Source organism: Periplaneta americana, chromosome 14, assembly GCF_040183065.1.
Source record: "Periplaneta americana isolate PAMFEO1 chromosome 14, P.americana_PAMFEO1_priV1, whole genome shotgun sequence".
In the NCBI taxonomy this organism is placed as follows: Eukaryota; Metazoa; Arthropoda; class Insecta; order Blattodea; family Blattidae; genus Periplaneta; species Periplaneta americana.
This window is the reverse complement of record NC_091130.1, coordinates 19,566,063-19,585,160: the sequence shown is the minus strand read 5'-3', so window position 1 is coordinate 19,585,160 and position 19,098 is coordinate 19,566,063. Positions and strand designations below refer to the sequence as shown.

The following is a 19,098-nucleotide window of genomic DNA, read 5'->3' as shown; positions in this document are numbered from 1 at the left end:
GAGATTATAGAGTGCCCATTGCGCCGCCATATTTGAAGAAAATTGAAAGAGCGACCGCCATTGACACAAGCGCCCAAAAACAAAGTGGGCGTGACGATAAGTAAGATTGGAGTCATGAAGCAGTCAACATTTCGGTCATATAAAACAAACAATTAATCACGTCTTAATTTCATACTTTCTGTGAGAGTACAATTTAAAAATATCGTTTCATATACAATAGACAATGAATAACAATTCGCGTAATGCTTACACAATGTAATTGCAATCATTGAATAAAAATGTCGAATTAAATAATTTTATAATTTGTTTGTTATTTATCTAAATTAATTAATACGATTATGTATTAACGCAAACATGTTACATAGGCTAATTTAAATTTAATATAGAAATGTGAATGCAGAGTGCTATGCCATGATGTATTATTTGTGGACTTAGAAAAGGCGTTTGACAGAGTGGATTGGAATATAATGATGGGGATCCTAAAGAAAATTGGCGTAGATTGAAAAGAGAAGAGGCTGTTCATTAATCTTTATATGAAACAACGAATCAAAGTCAGGATAGGAGAAGAATTAATGTCTGAAGGCAGTGAAATAGGGAGAGGAGTACGTTATTGATGCCCTTTTCACCTACCCTGTTCAACATTTACTTAGAGGATTCAGTGAAGAATTGTTTTCAGAATATGTGAGGAGTGATAGTAGGAGGAAGAAGAATAAAGTGCCTAGGATTTGCTGATGATATGGCGTTGTTAACAGAAGAGGAGATGATACTAACGGATATGCTTCTGGAGCTAAATGACAATTGTGAGCTGTATGGAATGGAGATAAAATATCAACAAGACTATGACCATGGTCATAGGAAAAAAAGTAAAGAAGGTAAACTTGCGAATTCTAAATCAGGCAGTACAGCAAGTGGACAGCTTCATATACTTGGAGTGTACTATAAGCAGTAACATGAGTTGCAGCCAAGAAGTCAAAAGGAGAACAGCAATGATAATGGAAGCTTTAAAAGAAAAAAAGAGCATCTTCTGCGGACCTCTGGAGAAAGAACTAAGGAAGAGACTAGTGAAATGTTTTGTGTGGAGTGTAGCTTGTATGGGACAGAAACATGAACATTACGACGAAGTGAAGAGAAGCGTCTATAAAAAAACAGGAGCATTTGAAATGTGGATATGGAGCATGTGAAATGGACAGACAGAATAAGAAACGAAGCTGTGTTGGAAAGAGTGGGTGAAGAAAGAATGAGTCACCGGCGTGGCTCAGTCGGTTAAGGCGCTTGCCTGCCGGTCTGAAGTTCCGCTCGGGCGCGGGTTCGATCCCCGCTTGGGCTGATTACCTGGTTGGGTTTTTTCCGAGGTTTTCCCCAACCATGAAGTGAATGCCAGGTAATTTATGGCGAATCCTCGGCCTCATCTCGCTATCATCAATCTCATCGACGCTAAATAAACTATTAGTTGATACAGCGTCGTCAAATAACAAACTAAAAAAAAAAAAAGAAAGAATGATGCTGATCAGGAAGAGGGAAAGGAATTGGCTGGGTCACTGGTTGAGAAAAAACTGCCTACTGAAGGATGCTTTAGAAGGAATGGTGAACGGGAGAAGAGTTCGGGGCAGAAGAAATCAGATGTAAGCTACTGTATGCGGAGACTAAGCAGAAGGCAGAAAATAGGAAAGACTGGAGAATGCTGGGTTTGCAGTGAAAGACCTGCCCTTGGACAGAACATAATGAGTATTTTTATCTTCTCAGGCTCAAACACTTGAGTTATAAGTTAAAATAAATAAATCTCACTAATAATAATAATAATAATAATAATAATAATAATAATAATAATAATAATAATAATAATAGCACGACAAATTATAGGGTGGGCTTGGGTCCCTCGGGTCCATACATGTTGGCGCCATTGGACATGTCTGTCACCTAGGGTCAGGGGTTTGTTTTTTAAATCCTTTCAATTAACCACAGATTTATTATACGAATTCATTCCCTATTTCAGGTTCGTGGAATTTGATTACAGATAATAGCTTGCTCGTTGTTCCCTCTACAATGTAACCAATATAATAGGAGAATTGCGCACAATATAGCCAATATAATGTCAGTGTTAACAATTGAGCAAGGTTCAGGAACTACTTTATTTATGAGTAAAATTTACTAAGTAGAACGAGAGTATCCTGTTGTAGAGTACATATTTTTGCTATACACAGGTTTTAATAGTGCATTATAGCAGAACGAATTTATTTCATTCGTCTTGATTATATAGCCCTGATCACATAGGCCTTCAGTGATGGAAAAATATAATACAGTATACCAAGCTCATCCCGGTTGCAAGAATTCCATTGTAATACCTGTGATAGCTATTATTCTACGCATAGCGTAATATTACAATAATTTTTTAGTTGTCTATTGAAATGTATTTGTTTATTTATTTTTGTTGAGACAATATTATTATTTTTACATGTACAAATAAATATTACGAAAAAAAAAAAAGGGAAGGGGCGCGGAAAAATATTTTCATGTTGAACTACGAGAATTTCATAGCACATATTGAAACAGGAAATGAATATTATGTACAATGCAAGCACTTGAACGCAGGAAGCAACGAGTAAAAAGTTGTATATTAAAATTTCGTTAGGAGAAAGCATATGATATATAATTTTAAATAGTTACTTCAAATTATTGTGTGTATATAATTTCACACAATCCTCTATTACGAAAAATGAAATGCAACTTGAACTACTATGTAGTGATATCATTTTCAGAAGCCGAGGTCATATGCAATACATTTCCGGTTCGCCATCTTGTAGTATAATATTGTTTGTGCTGTTTCATACGCAAATTAGTAAATTGGAAGGGTTAGTAAAACATATTCTTGAAATAAATGGGAGTCTTCAGAAACAGTATTGATTTATACTAATTATATGTAAGTATTGGTGTTATCAAGTGAAATTTTAATGTAAAAAAATATCGTTTTGTTTAGCGTCTGATTTCATCGAGCATTTCGTATGTGGACTATGGGCATTGGTCATTGGAGGTAGTGTGTCCGTCCCAATATTTTAAATAGGCCTACACGATGTATGGTAATGTGATTATGGTATATGTAATTTAAGTATATGTGAAAACCCAATGTTTAGATATAGCCTATTTTCCTCTGTTCACATTAGTTACAGGCGCCACTGTGCTTTTCGCGGTACACAATGGAGGAGAGAGGCTTGGTAGCAAACTTTGGCCAAATTATCGGGATAATTATTGCTAATTCTGTAGATTGAATTTAGGTTTTACTTAGAAAGGAAATTGCGTAACAGTAGGATGACGATATTTTTATACTATAGGTAGACCTAATGTGCTTTATTCAAGATTTTACGTAATTTAAAGAACGTATTATACGGTATATGTCAATTTACAGAGAATGGAAGGTGACCTTGGCGGCTGTAGTATTCTATTGACAATTTTTTTCTCGTGTACAGAGGAGGGACCCGAAGGCTTGCACTGCAGCCTGAGGCTTACTGTGCTTACCACTCCTATTGTGTGAATGATTGGGTAGCCGAACGTACATGGTATGAATAATGTAATATAAAATTTGAATAAAAGATTCCAGAAGTTTTACAGAGATGTGCCGAAACGTGGTTAATGGTAATGAATTTCAAGTTCAGATTTTTTTCACATGTCCCATCTCATTTAGACCAACGCTAGTTGAATATCCTGAATTTTATCGTATTTTGCTTATTTACCTAAACGTTCGAAACCCGAAATTGTCATTTTACGTATTTTGTGAAACTCAAATTTGTATCTAGTGCCTTACTTGGCACCTTCTCCTTTGACAGGAGGAATTAGCTTTCTTCCTTCACTTAAAATTAAGATTAAAGCACTTTCCCTTGTAATACTACTTCAATATAATATAGAATGGTCTTTGATGTTTGTGATGAATTGTGCCGTGAAACATTTTGGCTTTTCTTTCTGACGTTTCGACATTTTCTTAACCCAAAAATACAATATCACTTCCAAGAACTTTTTACAGGTCACTGCAAACATCTTACCACCACTGCCGCCGCTTAGCGGCTGATGAATAAACTGGTACTTATCGCTGTAATGTTCTGTATTTCTCAGGACTTTAAATTATAGCGGCTGCCCTAGAAAGATTCTACCTAGTTTATTTTTCTAGGTTGAGGAACAGAGGAACATGAGCTGAAAGCATTATCATAAAATATTATTTCAATTCCTGAGCCTCCGTTGCACATACATATACTTTCCATCTCCTAACCACATGTTACTTGTTACCATGCTTGTTCTTCCACAACAGTTGGCTGCATTGCAACATTTCTCTTGTACCACCACTTGCCAATAGGTTTGTTCCAACAAGCGGTTCATGGATCAGTTCATGTACGGTTCCTGTACCATCTTATGTGTATGTGCTAGTTGAGCATCTGCTATGGGATTGAAACTGGAGTGGATGCTGTTGGAACGCTTTCGTGGATTGTTATGTACTAAATCCAGAGATGCTGCAACTGTGATCATCTTTGCTAAGAACGAGGTGCTTAATTATCGTTTCGCAGCTAATTCTAATTGCAGAAAATAGAACTTCGATCATTTTCTATAAAAAGATGACAAAAAAATGGAAGGCAAGAATTCCGATAATTCAGTGTCGTGTACTGGGGGATTCTCATCTAAAAATAGTTATTTTTTTTTTTTTTTTGGTAATTTCCTAGAAGACGGGCAAAATCCAACATGGCTGACGAAAACTACCAAAACGTTCTGCCAACTATGAAGTTCAAATGTCACCAGACATCACAAAGTCAAAGATGGAAAATCAAACATATATTCATATTTTTAAAGAAGAACAAGCCCTTCAAAAAATGAAAATATGTTTAATTTTTCATCTTTGATTTTTATGGTGTTTGGTGGGATTCGAACTTCATAGTTGGTAGTACTTTTCTGGCAGTTTTCGTCCGCACTTTACCCCCACAAATCACTAAAACACAAAACAAAACATAATAATTTATCATCTTGTCAAATAAAATTCAATTCTCATCGACGTCTTCAACGACAGCCTCTTCACTTCCAGTATAAATGACACAGGCTTTAAGGCAATCTATACTTAAACCATGCAGGCAACAAAGAACTAAACCAACACTTTGTCGTACAGTCAACTTTGCATAAATATACCACGTGTTTACACTAAATGAAATTCTCTTCGAACACTTATTACAACTTAACTTCTACAGAAAATTCAGTAAATAATTCCTTTAAACCACAGAAAAACAGTTTTCTTCTCAACATTCAACACAATCCTTCTTCACCAGCGAAAGAACTAAACCAAAATCGACACAAAATTTAATAGATAAATTTCATAACACGGTTTCCTTCCTTTCCCTCTTACTTCAAAATTCCAACCTTGTGCACATAAAATAAATTATTGGCACTGAAAAGTGGCTTTTCGTAAGCATGATGATGCGCATTCGACAAATGCAGACAAATCTACAATGTAACACCACTCACATCAAACAACCGAGAACAACAGGACAACGTCATTATTCATGAAAGATTAATGAAAATTCTAGAATAAATGATAACTATAACCAATGAAATCGAAAGAAAATAAAACAAATCAGAAAATGAGAAACTTTCAATAGCTTTAGCCATCAGACACAACATAACACCACTCACGTCAAACAACCAAGAACAACTGATAACGTCATTATCCATTCAAAATTAACGAAAATTCTAAAACAAATGACAACTATAACCAATAAAATTAAAAGAAAATCACGGCGACACCTAGTACAAAAACCTAGAACTAACATGTAAAAGTCACTAAAAGATCACTAACATTTAACTCTGAAATAAAGAAGTTGGTAATACTTACTATATTCAACCAAGTGCCCGCCTTCTATGAAATTACCTTTTTTTTTAGTTATTAATTTATGTGCGTTACTTATACTTTTAATCAAAGCTGCATGTTGAAATTGTAATTAACTATTTCAATATCCAGATAATTTCCATTCCCTTTCTTTTTGGCGAAAATTTAAATTAAATCTCTAGTTTTATTATTCGTCTGCACTGTCACTTTTCATCTTAACCTCACTGATGTGAACAGTCGATCATGTCTTTCTTCAGTATCCAGGAGACGTTGGTGAGCTAATGCGCATGCGCATCTCACCTACTCTTCCGTATGTGCCTCAGTCCACTTACTACTTCTGACTGTTCCGAACCTGTGTCAAAAATTTGTTGGAACGCCCGACTGCAGTACATGTTTCCGGTTCAGGACTGGTTCGGATTGTGTTGGAACGCTTTTTCTGTACTGCGTATGCTCACAATAGTTACGGATGGTTCCTGAGTGTTGTTGGAACGAACCTAATAACATTTAGAAACCTGCGCATGTTCATTGCTGTTCCTTAGAGCTGAAAAATTGCCGCACCTCATCTGACAAAGATTCTCCCATGTTTTTTAATATTGGTCACTGAACTGATGTGTATAACATGGATATTCTTAATACGAAATATTTATTTACTTTCTATATATGTGAGGTGCGAGTCCTTACATTACATGATTTTAATATTGTATGAACGTTTTCGTCGGTTTCATACCAACATCATCAGATACAACATTTTATACAGCAATATCATCTCTAATAAGTACATACTTCTCTACAACCAAAATACAATATATGTTAATGAGCATACAACATGATAAAAACAACATAATTTAGGACATCAATATATCTCTTTTCTTGTGTGTAGTCACACAAGAAAAGAGATATAGGCCTATTGATGTCCTAAATTATGTTGGGTGAATGTTACTTATGTCCCTCCCACTTAGGAGACATAGGCCAGTTTTACACTAATCCTAAACATTTAGTATAACTTGTTGCTTGTGTAGGCGGTCTTTTACATTAGATTTGCGAAAATTTGTTTATAGCGCAACATTGGCAGTGATAAAAGTGTGAAATATTCGGGTGAAACAAACGTTGAGCGACTTCTGCCGATTTTGGAATAGACACCGACGCACTTGAACTGCCAACATAGAAAACAAAAAATCACACTCAATCGCTTTCACCTTCATCTTGATGGGATAATAAAAGCCTAAACTAACCTAACCGCGTCGGTGTCTATTCCAAAATCTGCGGAAGTCGCTCAACGCTCGTTTAACCAATATTCGTTCAGTGGGCGGTGGATACTCTACATTGACCTTATGTTGTTTTTATCATGTTGTATGCTCATTAATATATATTGTATTTTGGTTGTAGAGACATATGTACTTATTAGAGACTAGCTGTACCCGTGCGCTCCGCTGCACCCGTTAGAAATAAATATAAAGTAATTACATAATTAAAATAGGACATTTGATCCAGGGAACATTCGTGTTTGATAGAAGGATAAATCGTTTAATATGTTACTTAATGTAATTATATTTAAATAATTAAAATGGAATCATTTTGGTCCACAGACCACTCATTTGGTGCAATGACAGTTCCTTTAACATGTTTCTTAATTTTTATTACATGCATCCATAGTTCAATGAACATTGACATCATTTACATTTAATGTGTATACTTTATTTTACTTGTTATATGTGACCATTGAATTATGGTAATAACTTAATTTTAACTCTTGTTTTCTACGTATTCAGTAAATGGCGCTTGGCCTACTATGGTTTTGAACCCTTCAAATAACTTAAATTATATTATATTATATTATATAAAAAGTGTGTTGATAACGGATGTACCCCAATAAGTAAGTTTTCAATTTGTTATGGGGGCTCTTGAATCTCAGGAGGAACAAATTTTATTTTACAGCAGGTCAACATAATCTGCTTGGCTCATTACCCAAATTTTTTGCATTGCATTTAATGCATATGTATTTTATGTATTTTAGCTCGATTCAATTGAGCATAGTTAAAATTTGGATTATAAAATAATGAAATGCTAAGCTAACGTATTATTACTGCATACTAAATCAATACACTCTCGTTGGTCGTTAATTCTCTGAGATAAACATTATTTTAAGAAATACAGGAAACTAATACACAGAATAGCCTATCAAGTTTTCTGTGCATAAGAAGCTATTTTAATCTTACCTGTCCTCAATTCACTCAGAAGTTACTGTAATAACGTTATAGCATTATGTCCATCTAGAGAAACTACACTTTCCAATGGTGAAATAATAATTAATTATACAAATCAGTTAATTTAGCTTCCGATATTGCTTCATACGAACACAGAAACATTTTCTGTAGGCTATGATTCATAGCGTTCGATTGTTGTTGACCAAGGCCCCTTATAGACGAAGTCATTTGTTTATTTCATTACACGGCCTTAGATGGCAGTTATTTTAATTTTAAAACTCATTTATCTCATTAAATATCAGTCCTATCAAAATTTTTCAAAGACTAAAACTTATCGGAAATGATTCTTAAAGAAATTTTTGTTATGTAACATTTTTCATAAAAATCAATAATAAGCGAGATATTTCGATTTATTTAATTCAGGCCCCCTTATAACCCCCCTTTTAAATAATGTATTTTGAATGCCATATAGCCTATAATCTAAGTTACAACGAACTTAATTTATATTCCAATTTTCATCGAAATCCGTTCAGCCATTATCGCGTGAAAAGGTAACAGACAGACAGACATACAAACAAAAATGTCAAAAAAGCGATTTTCGGTTTCAGGGTGGTTTATTATATATGTTAGGACCAATTATTTTTGGAAAATCGAAAATTACCAGAAAAATTTCGGCTACAGATTTATTATTAGTATAGATGATATTGCCACAGTCTACTATATACAGTCACGAAGCTTGAGTTTTGAGGGTGCTAGAAACAATAGACTGTGCCAGTACTATTTTGCATTGCCTGTAATGAGGCGATATTAGCGATCCTAGTGGTGAGCAACTATCTAATGTTTGCATATTTACTACGTATTGAGCTTCGCGACTGTATATACTAGACTGTGATATTGCTGTATAAAATTTTGTATCTGATGATGTTGGTTTGAAACCGACGAAAACGTTCATACAATATTGATAAAATCATGTAATGTAAGGACTCGCACCTCACATATATAGAAAGTAAAGTCATTGACTGAAAATAAATATTTCGTATTATATATCATAGACTTTTCTGAAAATTAATCAAAATGAATTGCAAAATGGATATTCTTGTTTTCAGATGTATTGTAGGGCTGAGGTGTAGGTCCGGCACGTGTCTTATAGCATCACAACTAAGGATTCTCAGCTAGCAGTTCTAGGTAGTCTCAGGAAGAAAGAAGATATATTTTGAATCGCAAAATCTGTAAGGTAAACCCTAAGAAAAATTCATTTTCCCATTCCACTGTCCTCACATGTTTAGCACACATTCTATATTATTGAATATAAAAATGATACAGGTTTGTCAGGAAAGAAATATAATGAGAAAGTTAATGCCATGTTTAAACTGTTCCCAACACTTATATCCAACACTTCCATCATTGATTCCTCTTCGAACTGCAAATTTCCTTACAACATCCTGACTCATTGGGACAGTCACAACCAATGGTATTGCAGCAGAATCAACGTTAACTGCAGAAACGTGCTAAACTGCGGATTTCACAGTGTAGGATTGAGTGGGATAGAAGGAAGGCTTCACTCATTTAGAATTTAATGTGCTGTTCTCAAGACAAAAAGTGAGAGGAATGAGTATATGAAATTTGAGCTGAACGACTGATGGCAGTAACATATTGAATGATGAAATGAATGATTATTGTGTGAAAGATAAGAATTCTCAGAGTTTTTTTAGATTTGGAAAATATAAATTGATTTCTTATATTTCTAAGTCTAAATTTTGTTATGGATGCATTAAAAAGCATACTTCTTGGTTGTGAAAGGTGATGGATACATGAGACTGTGCAATTTTACCAGCAGTAATTAGAAATTTCTGATTTAGTCCTAAGTGCTTCTATGTAAAGATGTTTTGATTTTTAGTTTCTTGATCGCTAATGCGAATGTTTTGAATTACCGTCAAGATATAATTTTATGTATTTTTGTGACAGTTACTACACACTAAAACGTTTAAATTTGAAAGAAACATTTTATAGAAGTTTTCAATTAGCTGAGATCCAAACCGAATTTTTTAAAGAGTGATCATTTAACAGAACTACTTGTAACAAAGACACGGAATGAAAAGTGGAAAACCAAGTAGGCCTACATATAAATAGAGCTCGGACGAGAAGTTATGGCACCAGCACGAGGGACGCATTTTAGTTCGTTTGCTTGGACTCGCCCTCACACTCAACTGGAGGTGTGTTGGGTTAGTTGGTTACTAGCATTCCGAGTGTTCAGATCGTTCTGCTACTACCGCTATTGCTAATACTGAAAACATTGTCCTCCTGAGTGCCCTCATTATGGCATTGTCTAAGGTGTGAAATCATAGAGTAGTTCATAGTCAAGGACATGAAATAGCATACAATGTATGGAAATTCATGTCAAAAGAGGCTGTAAATGGAATACCAATTCCATTGAAAAGCGTGTGTGCAAGAGTACTGGCTGCCACTGGTATTTCAAAGCGAACCTTGGCAAGAATCAGGAAAGAAAGGAAACATATTGAGGCAGGAACAGCAGATTCTTTCTCCAGTCCGGAAAAATCACAGCCGAAAAAGAAAATTGTTGCAACTGTAGACAATTTAGATGAAGTCCTAAGAAGACTCCTCTATAATTTCTACACTACGCATGAGCAAAGGCCGACTCTGTAATCGCTTCTTCCGAGAATGGATATCAGTGTATGATTATGTGAAGAAAGTAGAGAAAATTACATTGAAAGTGAGCACGTGATGGACAGGATTTTGGAAAACATTTCCATAAACTTTGGGACATCTGATTCCAGCACAGATCAGTTGTCTGATTCGGACGGAGAATAAGAATATAAAGATGGAATAGCTGGCGTAATTCCATTAGGTACCTTCGGACTCTTGCATAGGAAAGAGGTGATACTAAGGCCTATATTACACTATCAAATTTGTGTGTCACAGAAGTTTGATAAAATATATATGATAAAATCTTTTACAGTGTAATACAGCATCTTTGATCACATCTAGTTATGACATAGTTCTGTGATAAAAGTTATGGTCATCATCATACCTTTGATAAAATCTTTGACTAAGAAGAAAGAAAATGACAAACATTAAGTACATATGGTCTGTGACAGAAATGGGAAGGGCCATCAGCCAGTTGGGATGCTGTGCTTAATGACAATAAATCATAGATTATATCATATATGGTCTGTGAAACCACTTGACTTTTAACATCACATTATGAGTCACATGAAATGTTACGTCATCCATTCTTAAATACTGAGTATAGGATTTTACATCGCCACACTGAAGTTCTCTCAATAGAGTTTGATGGATTCCTCTTGTATCTCTTCTCCCTGCCCAATCTCTAACCCAAATATGTTTTTTCTTTTATTTCTCCTCCAGTATTAATGCAATAACCATTACTGCACTTCGAGTTGCAACATGCATAGAACTGTCGTGGATTGATTGTTAGAAGTGTGATGAAAGATGTGATAAAAGCTTTGATATAGTGTAATATACCCAAAATCAGACATTTGATCATATATATTTGATCAAAAATGATACCATATTCTGTGACACAGAAATTTGATAGTGTAATATAGGCCTAAGGTAAGACGAATGTTTTTAGAAAGAGATGAAACGGATATGCCTGCCGCTCTGAGCTTGAGTACCGTAACCCAAACAACCCCCACTCCTCTACCCTGCTGGCCAGCAATTTAATATTTCGCGCAGGTTGGTGCCATAACATCTCGTCTCAGCTCTAAAAACGGAATGGAAGCTATGTTCATAAATTGTACAACACTGAAAAATGGTCTTCGTGTGAACACCACTATGAACATTTGCTTCCCAAAAATTCATTCCATTTATTCTGTACAGAGGTGGTGGTTAGGTTCAGGCTGATTGGAAATTTCTGTATTAGTATTATTTTTTACCTGTTTTACTTGAAATCCCATTCTGGAAGCATAAAGAAGATAGGTGCATTAGAGAAGACTACTTACTGAAAAACTGTAACAGATAAGCATGCTGAATGAGGAAATTATGACGTAGGTTGTATGTGTCGGAGGAGAATATCAAATATTTAGGATTTCGTCAAACTTACTACCATATTTCCAACTAAAGATTGAAGTAAACGTAAACAAAACCGAAATGTATTACTCCGCAACAGCAAGCTAGCTACCAAAGCAGCCACCAGGGCTCATTATTTTGAGCAAGTGAGCACACAGGGCAGCCATCATCTGATATATTGCAGACAACATTTGAACTCATTCATTAAACTAGCCCGTAAAATGCTCACAGAGGGTTAATAACAAGACTTACCTACATGATTTTAATAAAGTTAAAATATTATTAATATAATAATTAGATTCTACTTACATCAGTGTGTGAACTCGTACACCATTAATCGTAACTTGATAGCGGCTCTATCCCCTCCATATCCGACATAACCACAACACTGTAACACATACTTCGTGTACTGACTGCGTTTAAAAAGCTACTACAATACAATACAATACAAAAATCACTGTCTGCCACGAATAAACTATTGCGACTGAGACATTGATCTCGACCTCAGATGGTGCGAGAAAGACGAAGTCGGGGATTCACAAAGGCATCTTTCACGTGATCAAGGCATGAATCTCACGTGATTGTTCTCGGAACGCACACGCGCTAGAGGCAGAGGGGAGACGAATTTTGTGCTGACAGACTGTGATTCAATAACCCAGGAATACAGGGATATCGAAGAATTTTCTTTAGTTACATATATGCACGTTGATATCGAAGAGTTCATTATTTTCTCTACTGGGAATAGTGGATTTTCTTATTCTGTAGATTCGTGATTAAAATGTTATTCTTTGAAGAGAGGAGAATTTCTTTAATTCTACAGAAATTTCTTTGAGGTTGGTAACACTGAATCTCGCACTGTGTTGACAGCTGTGCTGATGTGCTCAGTGAAGCTGCAGGTCACCTTGGGAGGAACTTTATGCCTATTACGCATGTGCGTTGCCATAATACATGTTACAATGATTTATCATGCTATGTCTGAAACTACTAATATAAACATATTGTTTAAATCGTAACAAAGTGTTCTTATAAGTATGTTTAATTTACCCATATTCCATGTATATTATTTTAGAAGGAACTATTTTAATGTGAGGAAGAAGGCGACAAGCATGAGCTTGGAGGCGTTCTGCGTTCAATAGCCAATCAGGAACCATCATGCCACGTGCATTTATTTACATTTACTTCAATCTTTAGCTGGAAAGAAAGTAGAAGGGCCCAACAAATAAACATTAATGATCGTTTGTGCGTCGCTGTGGTTTGGAGTGGACTGCAAATTCGAGAGACTTCCAGAGCAGAGCCAGCAGTGCTGTAGCTTTACCACCACCATCACCACATTGTCAAGTCTATTTATTTCATGTCGTACTATCCATTCAATATTTATGGGGAAACTTGTTTGCAGTATTGATTCAAGGACTTCACTTTTGAAGACATTTTATTTATAGGTACTTCCAGCAAATGACTCTCAAGACAGCTTTCTTCCCTCGTAATTGTGTAATCTTGTTAAATAAGGGATCATCGTGCATTTTGAAGTCAAGTAAAATGTAAAAACAGGGGAGGGATAGTTCAAAGAAGTTGAGATTGCATTCATATTCAAGACTTTTGAAATGGCTTGTTCCAAGTACATTGAGACATTTATAAAAGGTAAGGATCTTACAGAAAGGTCCTTGAAAATAGAATAAAATTTTCAACTCTTACTGAACATACAAAGTACACGGCTGACTTGTTACATTTGGAGTCCTTTGACTTGTTAATACATCATTACATTTTGAGAATGGAACATATTTGGACAAAGTTTGTTAGAATGAAGAGATTTTATCTACATAAGTTTTGAGTAAACTAGAGTGTAAACGACATTTCATACAAGTTGAGAGGATGCGAAGGCATTTCTTTCCCCTTCTACTTGCCCGGAGTCCGTCAGTAACAGACCGGTAGCTGTTACCTCTTATACCTGCACCCCTCCCAAGTTGTACACACAAGAAAATAAAATATTAAATAAAGTACATAAGTGAATATAAAATACAGTGACACAAGTTTGACAATTACATGTTTGTGTATATTTTAGTGTCGTTCTTACAATATTTCTAACTAATAATTAAATTAAGAAATGTTAGTTTGTATTATGAAGTCAGGTGGGAGTGATACAGTGCGGATTGTCCCGTTGTATATACTATAGAATAGCAACTAGTGGTGAAGAAAACATTTATCTTCTGCTGTCAGTAGCTTTTTAATGTGCCAGTTGATATAAGGTTCGTTCCAACAACAGTCAGGAACTGTCCGTAACCATCGTGAGCATGCGCAGTACAGAAAAAGTGTTCCAACACAATCCGAACCAGTCCTGAACTGGAAACATGTACTGCAGTCGGGCATCCCAACAAGCTTTTGACAGGGTTCGGAATGATCAAAAATAGTCCGTGGATTGAGGCATGTACGGAAGAGTACGCAAGACGCGCATGCGCATAAGCTCACCAACGTCTCCTGGATACTGAAGAAAGACATGATCGACTGTTCACATCATTGAGGTTAAAGATGAAAAGTGACAGTACAGACGAATAATAAAACTAGAGATTTAATTTAAATTTTCGCCAAAAAGAAAGGGAATGGAAATTATTTGGGTATTGAAACAGTTAATTACAATTTCAACATGCAGCTTTGATTAAAAATATAATAAATAACGTACATACATTAATAATTAAAAATAGAACTATTTTTAGATGAGAGTCCCCCAGTACATGATGTTGAATTATCGGAATTCTTGCCTTCCATATTTTTTGTCATCGTTTAATAGAAAATGATCGAAATTCTATTTTCTACAATTAGAATTAGCTGCGAAACGATAATAATTAAGCATTCCTTTCTTAGCAAAGATGATCACAGTTATAGCATCTCTGGATTTAGTACATAACGATCCGCGAAAGTGTTCCAACAGCGTCCAGTCCAGTTTCAATCCCATAGCAGATGCTCAACTAGCGCATGCACATAAGATGGTACAGGAACCGTACATGAACTGATCCATGAACCGCTTGTTGGAACGAACCTATAAATAGCTATAAAATGAAATATTAACGCTTAGTATAGGCTTTCGAAATATAGATTATCGGTAAACATTTTCAATAATAAAATTTTGTCACTGTGTTAAAAGTCAAGAACGTTAGTAAGATGGACAGTAACGGCTTCCCCTTCACTGATGGTAGAGGGGAAAGCCTATCAACCAAACTGAAATGGGGTTTAGTTGGTAGTTGTGCACATTCACAATCTTGTTTGTGAACCAGCCAGATTTAATGTGTTCTGGGCACTGACATAGCTACGTTAATTGCCATTATAGATACTAGTAAAAAAGGTAAAGGTATCCCCGTAACATGCCATGAAGGCACTTGGGGAGGCATGAAGGTAGAGCCCCATGCTTTCCATGACCTCGGCACTAGAATGAGGTGGTGTGGTCGGCACCACGCTCTGACCGCCTTTTACCCTCAGGAAAGACCTGGTACTCAATTTTATAGGAGACTGAGTGAACCTCGGGGCTGTTCTGAAAGTTTGGCAACGAGAAAAAAATCCTGTCACCACCTGGGATCGAACCCCGGACCTTCCAGACTGTAGCCAGCTGCTCTACCAACTGAGCTACCCAGCCGCCCTTGGATACTAGTACCACCTTTAATAGAATTAATTGCGATTTCTGTATTAAAGCTTCTTGTTCTAGTGTAAAGAACAAATTTGTTATTTTTCGTAAACGAGCTGGAAGTACAGTAAAACTTCTATTTAACGTTTTTCTGGTGACACTGAATAATTAACCGTAAATGGGGATTGATGCTAAATAGGGGTTTGCTACTTTTGTTTAAAAATGTTTGAATACTTTTGCAAAATGCAATTTATTTGCAAAAAAGCTACAATAAGTAAATTATGGACAATACTGTACAAAAAATGGAAAACATGAGGGAAAGCTAGGTGCCAATCAATTCTTCTCCTTGCCATCTCTGATATCTTTGCATTTGGATTTTTTTTTTCCATTTTGCAAATTAAATTAACTTTTTCCGTGAGAGAGAGAGCATTTTCCTTTCCACTGACATTGTTTTCTAGTGATACGTATAGTAATGGTGAAAAATTGACTGTAGTAGCACTGACACCACACACTTCAGCGAGCACAACAAAGACAAGAAATGATTCCCATGGATGACTGCTACATCCATCATTGAATGTGATTGGTTCTTGCAAAGGGTGGGAATTAGCGGATGAATAGGAATGCAGCTTCATTATAGACATGAGGAAGGGAGAATCATGTGGTGGCAGCGTTGCCAAGACATCGATTCTTCAAAAAATTTATATTTTACGCATTGAATCAAAATGGATTTTTATTTTTGCTAGTCGAGATTTAAAAAAAAATATTTAAAAACAACTTTTAATGTAAAATGTGGGTTTCATAGAAAAGAGAATAACATTAACTCGAATATAAAAATACATTAATAATATGTAATAATTATTGGGACAATGAAATTTCAATATTAAATTGGGATTCTACTATATAATTTTCACACATAGGATATGATAAATGCAGTTAATTTCTCTGCTACAGAGTAAGGAAATTGGCTTGTGAAGTTTGTGTATGAATAAAAGTTTACCGAAATTAGCTATTCTTATAACGTGAGTCAATATAATCACAGAGTTATCTTTTTAAACTAATATAATTAAGGTAAATTCGTTCGAAATACCACAAGTAAACTGGCGATTTTTCTTACTTTGTTTACACTGTTCTTGGAATATGTGTGTATCTAGGGAAGATCTGAAAGGAGAGAAGACACACCATTATTTATGGAGAAATAATGCGTCATAACTATTCATCTTATTACTGATAGAGTTGAGGATTTTGTGTGTGTGCCTGGATTTCATCAAGAGTAAGGGTTTAATAAATGAAATAAGACAAAATGTAAGTTAGTGACAACATTGCAAAATTAAATGTGATGTTTAAAAAACTTACGCAGCTAGTTTCACCTTGCATGTCTGTGATACGTAATTTATGGAAAACATTACTTCCCAGTCAGTGTAAGCTTTGTAATTAGGCATCCATGATCGTCTTTGTAGTGCTGTACTGGGATAATGTATCGTGTTGTAGGCTGTAGGTCAAGTATCCGTCATTAAAATACAATAAAATTGAAGAAAATATAAAACAGTTGTATTTTATCAATTTTAATGAACTGTTACAAAATTGACCAAAAACGTGTATTTTTGTTATGTCAGTAAAAAAAAAAAAAAACTATATAGGGTGATTCACGAAGCTTGTGCAACACTCTAGGATGTGATTTCTGACATTCTGATGAAAAAAGTTCCTATATACATATAACCGATTTTGAATATTTTTGGATAAAATCACGTTTCTTTTTACCATAACATGCATTCTTGTGAACGTGTCTCTCTCTGGACGTCACCTGTGCTGTGAGTGTTATAATACAGCTGATATAGCGACACAGTCTCTCGTGACATCAGGGGTCAGGGTTAGAGGTAACTCACACAACATTGTGTACACATAGGCAGGCACACAGCAAGATCACCGAGTGGGTCATTGTCATTTAGTGTGTGTGTATGTGTGTTAACAAAAATGCTGTTTCATTTTTCCAATATTGAGTATGCAGATATGATATATGTTTATGGTTTTTGTGACGGGAATGCTAATTATTCTATAGACGAATATCGAAGATTTACGGATTGTAGAACACCATCACATGGTGTTTTCATTCACACGTTTCAGTCACTGAGGGATACTGGTTCAGTCCCCTGTGTTGGAAGGCATATGAGCTTGCGGTTGCCGAAACTGAAGCAGAACGCGAAATATTCTTCATAAGGTGCAATGAAGCCCATGCACGAGTACCAGGAGCATATCCAGACGACTAATTGTTTATCAAAGTAGAGTGTGGAGATCATTGAATGATGAGGGGATGTACACCTATTATTTACAGCGAGTTCATCATCTTCAGCCTGAGGACTATGCTGGACAAATGCAATTTTGTGCGTGGATAAATGGTGATTTGGAGTTGTTTCGGTTCATTTTGTTTAGTGATGAAGCTCAGTTTGCCCGCGTAATCACATGTTTGGTCTGAGGAAAATCTCCATGAGATAGTGATACGTAATTTCCAGGATCGCTTCAGTTGCAGTGTGTGATGTGGTTTGAATAACAATTTAATTCGTCCATACATTTTCGAAGGTCGTCTTACAGGGCAAAGGTACAGTAGAACCTCTATTATCTGTGGTAATGAAGGGGGTGAACTGAACGTTTAATCGAAAAAATCGGGTAATCCGTACCATGAATGATATTCATCAGTTTAAGTGTATCATACAGTTTCGTATGTAATTTAAATTTCAGCTGTGTTGCAACCATTGATGTCTTCATACTGGGCACTACACTGCAATATCATGCTCATAATAAATAACAAACACAATGAAGTACAGTAACATGCAGCACTTTATCCTTTTCTATTAAATCGCGCATAGTTGTAACGCCCATCTCGTATTTTGGTGCGACATGCACCACAGTTTATCTTTTCCAAAGTCACTCAATTACTTGCACATTTTTTCGATAATTAGCAAAACAAGTTTTCTTTTGACATACGTGGGAGACATTTTGCATACAAGTAATACAGTGTCCACTGTTGTGGAGTAATGGTTAGCGTGCCTGACCATGAAACAAGCGGCCCAGGTTCAAATTGTGGTTGAGACAAGTCACCTGGTTCAGGTTTTTCTGGGGTTTTCCCTCAACCCATTAAGAGCAAATGATGGGTAACTTTCGGTGTTGGATCCTGGACTCGTTTTGCTGGCATTATCACTATCTCATTCAGACCTATATGACCATAGCAGTTGAAAAAGCGTCGTAAAATAACCAATAAAAAAGTAATATAGTACGCCACTCAATCAGGAGATTACTGAATGGTGCACAGGTTTGCAGTTGTGTGGAAGTTCTTGGGGGCAATTCTCTGAAAACAGATTGTGACTGTTTTACAAGTTGAGAAACACCAT

At 35.7% G+C, this 19,098-nt stretch overlaps 1 protein-coding gene across 1 annotated transcript in view; it reads left to right on the top strand.

Moving 5' to 3' along the window:
* Positions 1-2,759: 2,759 nt before the first annotated feature.
* Positions 2,760-19,098, top strand: part of LOC138713187 (RNA-binding protein 12) — a 104,437-nt gene continuing 88,098 nt past the window's right edge. The window contains exons 1-2 of the mRNA XM_069845070.1: positions 2,760-2,917; positions 9,162-9,289. The gene's annotated coding sequence lies outside the window, so the exon portion shown is untranslated. The remainder of the gene's footprint in view (positions 2,918-9,161; positions 9,290-19,098) is intronic.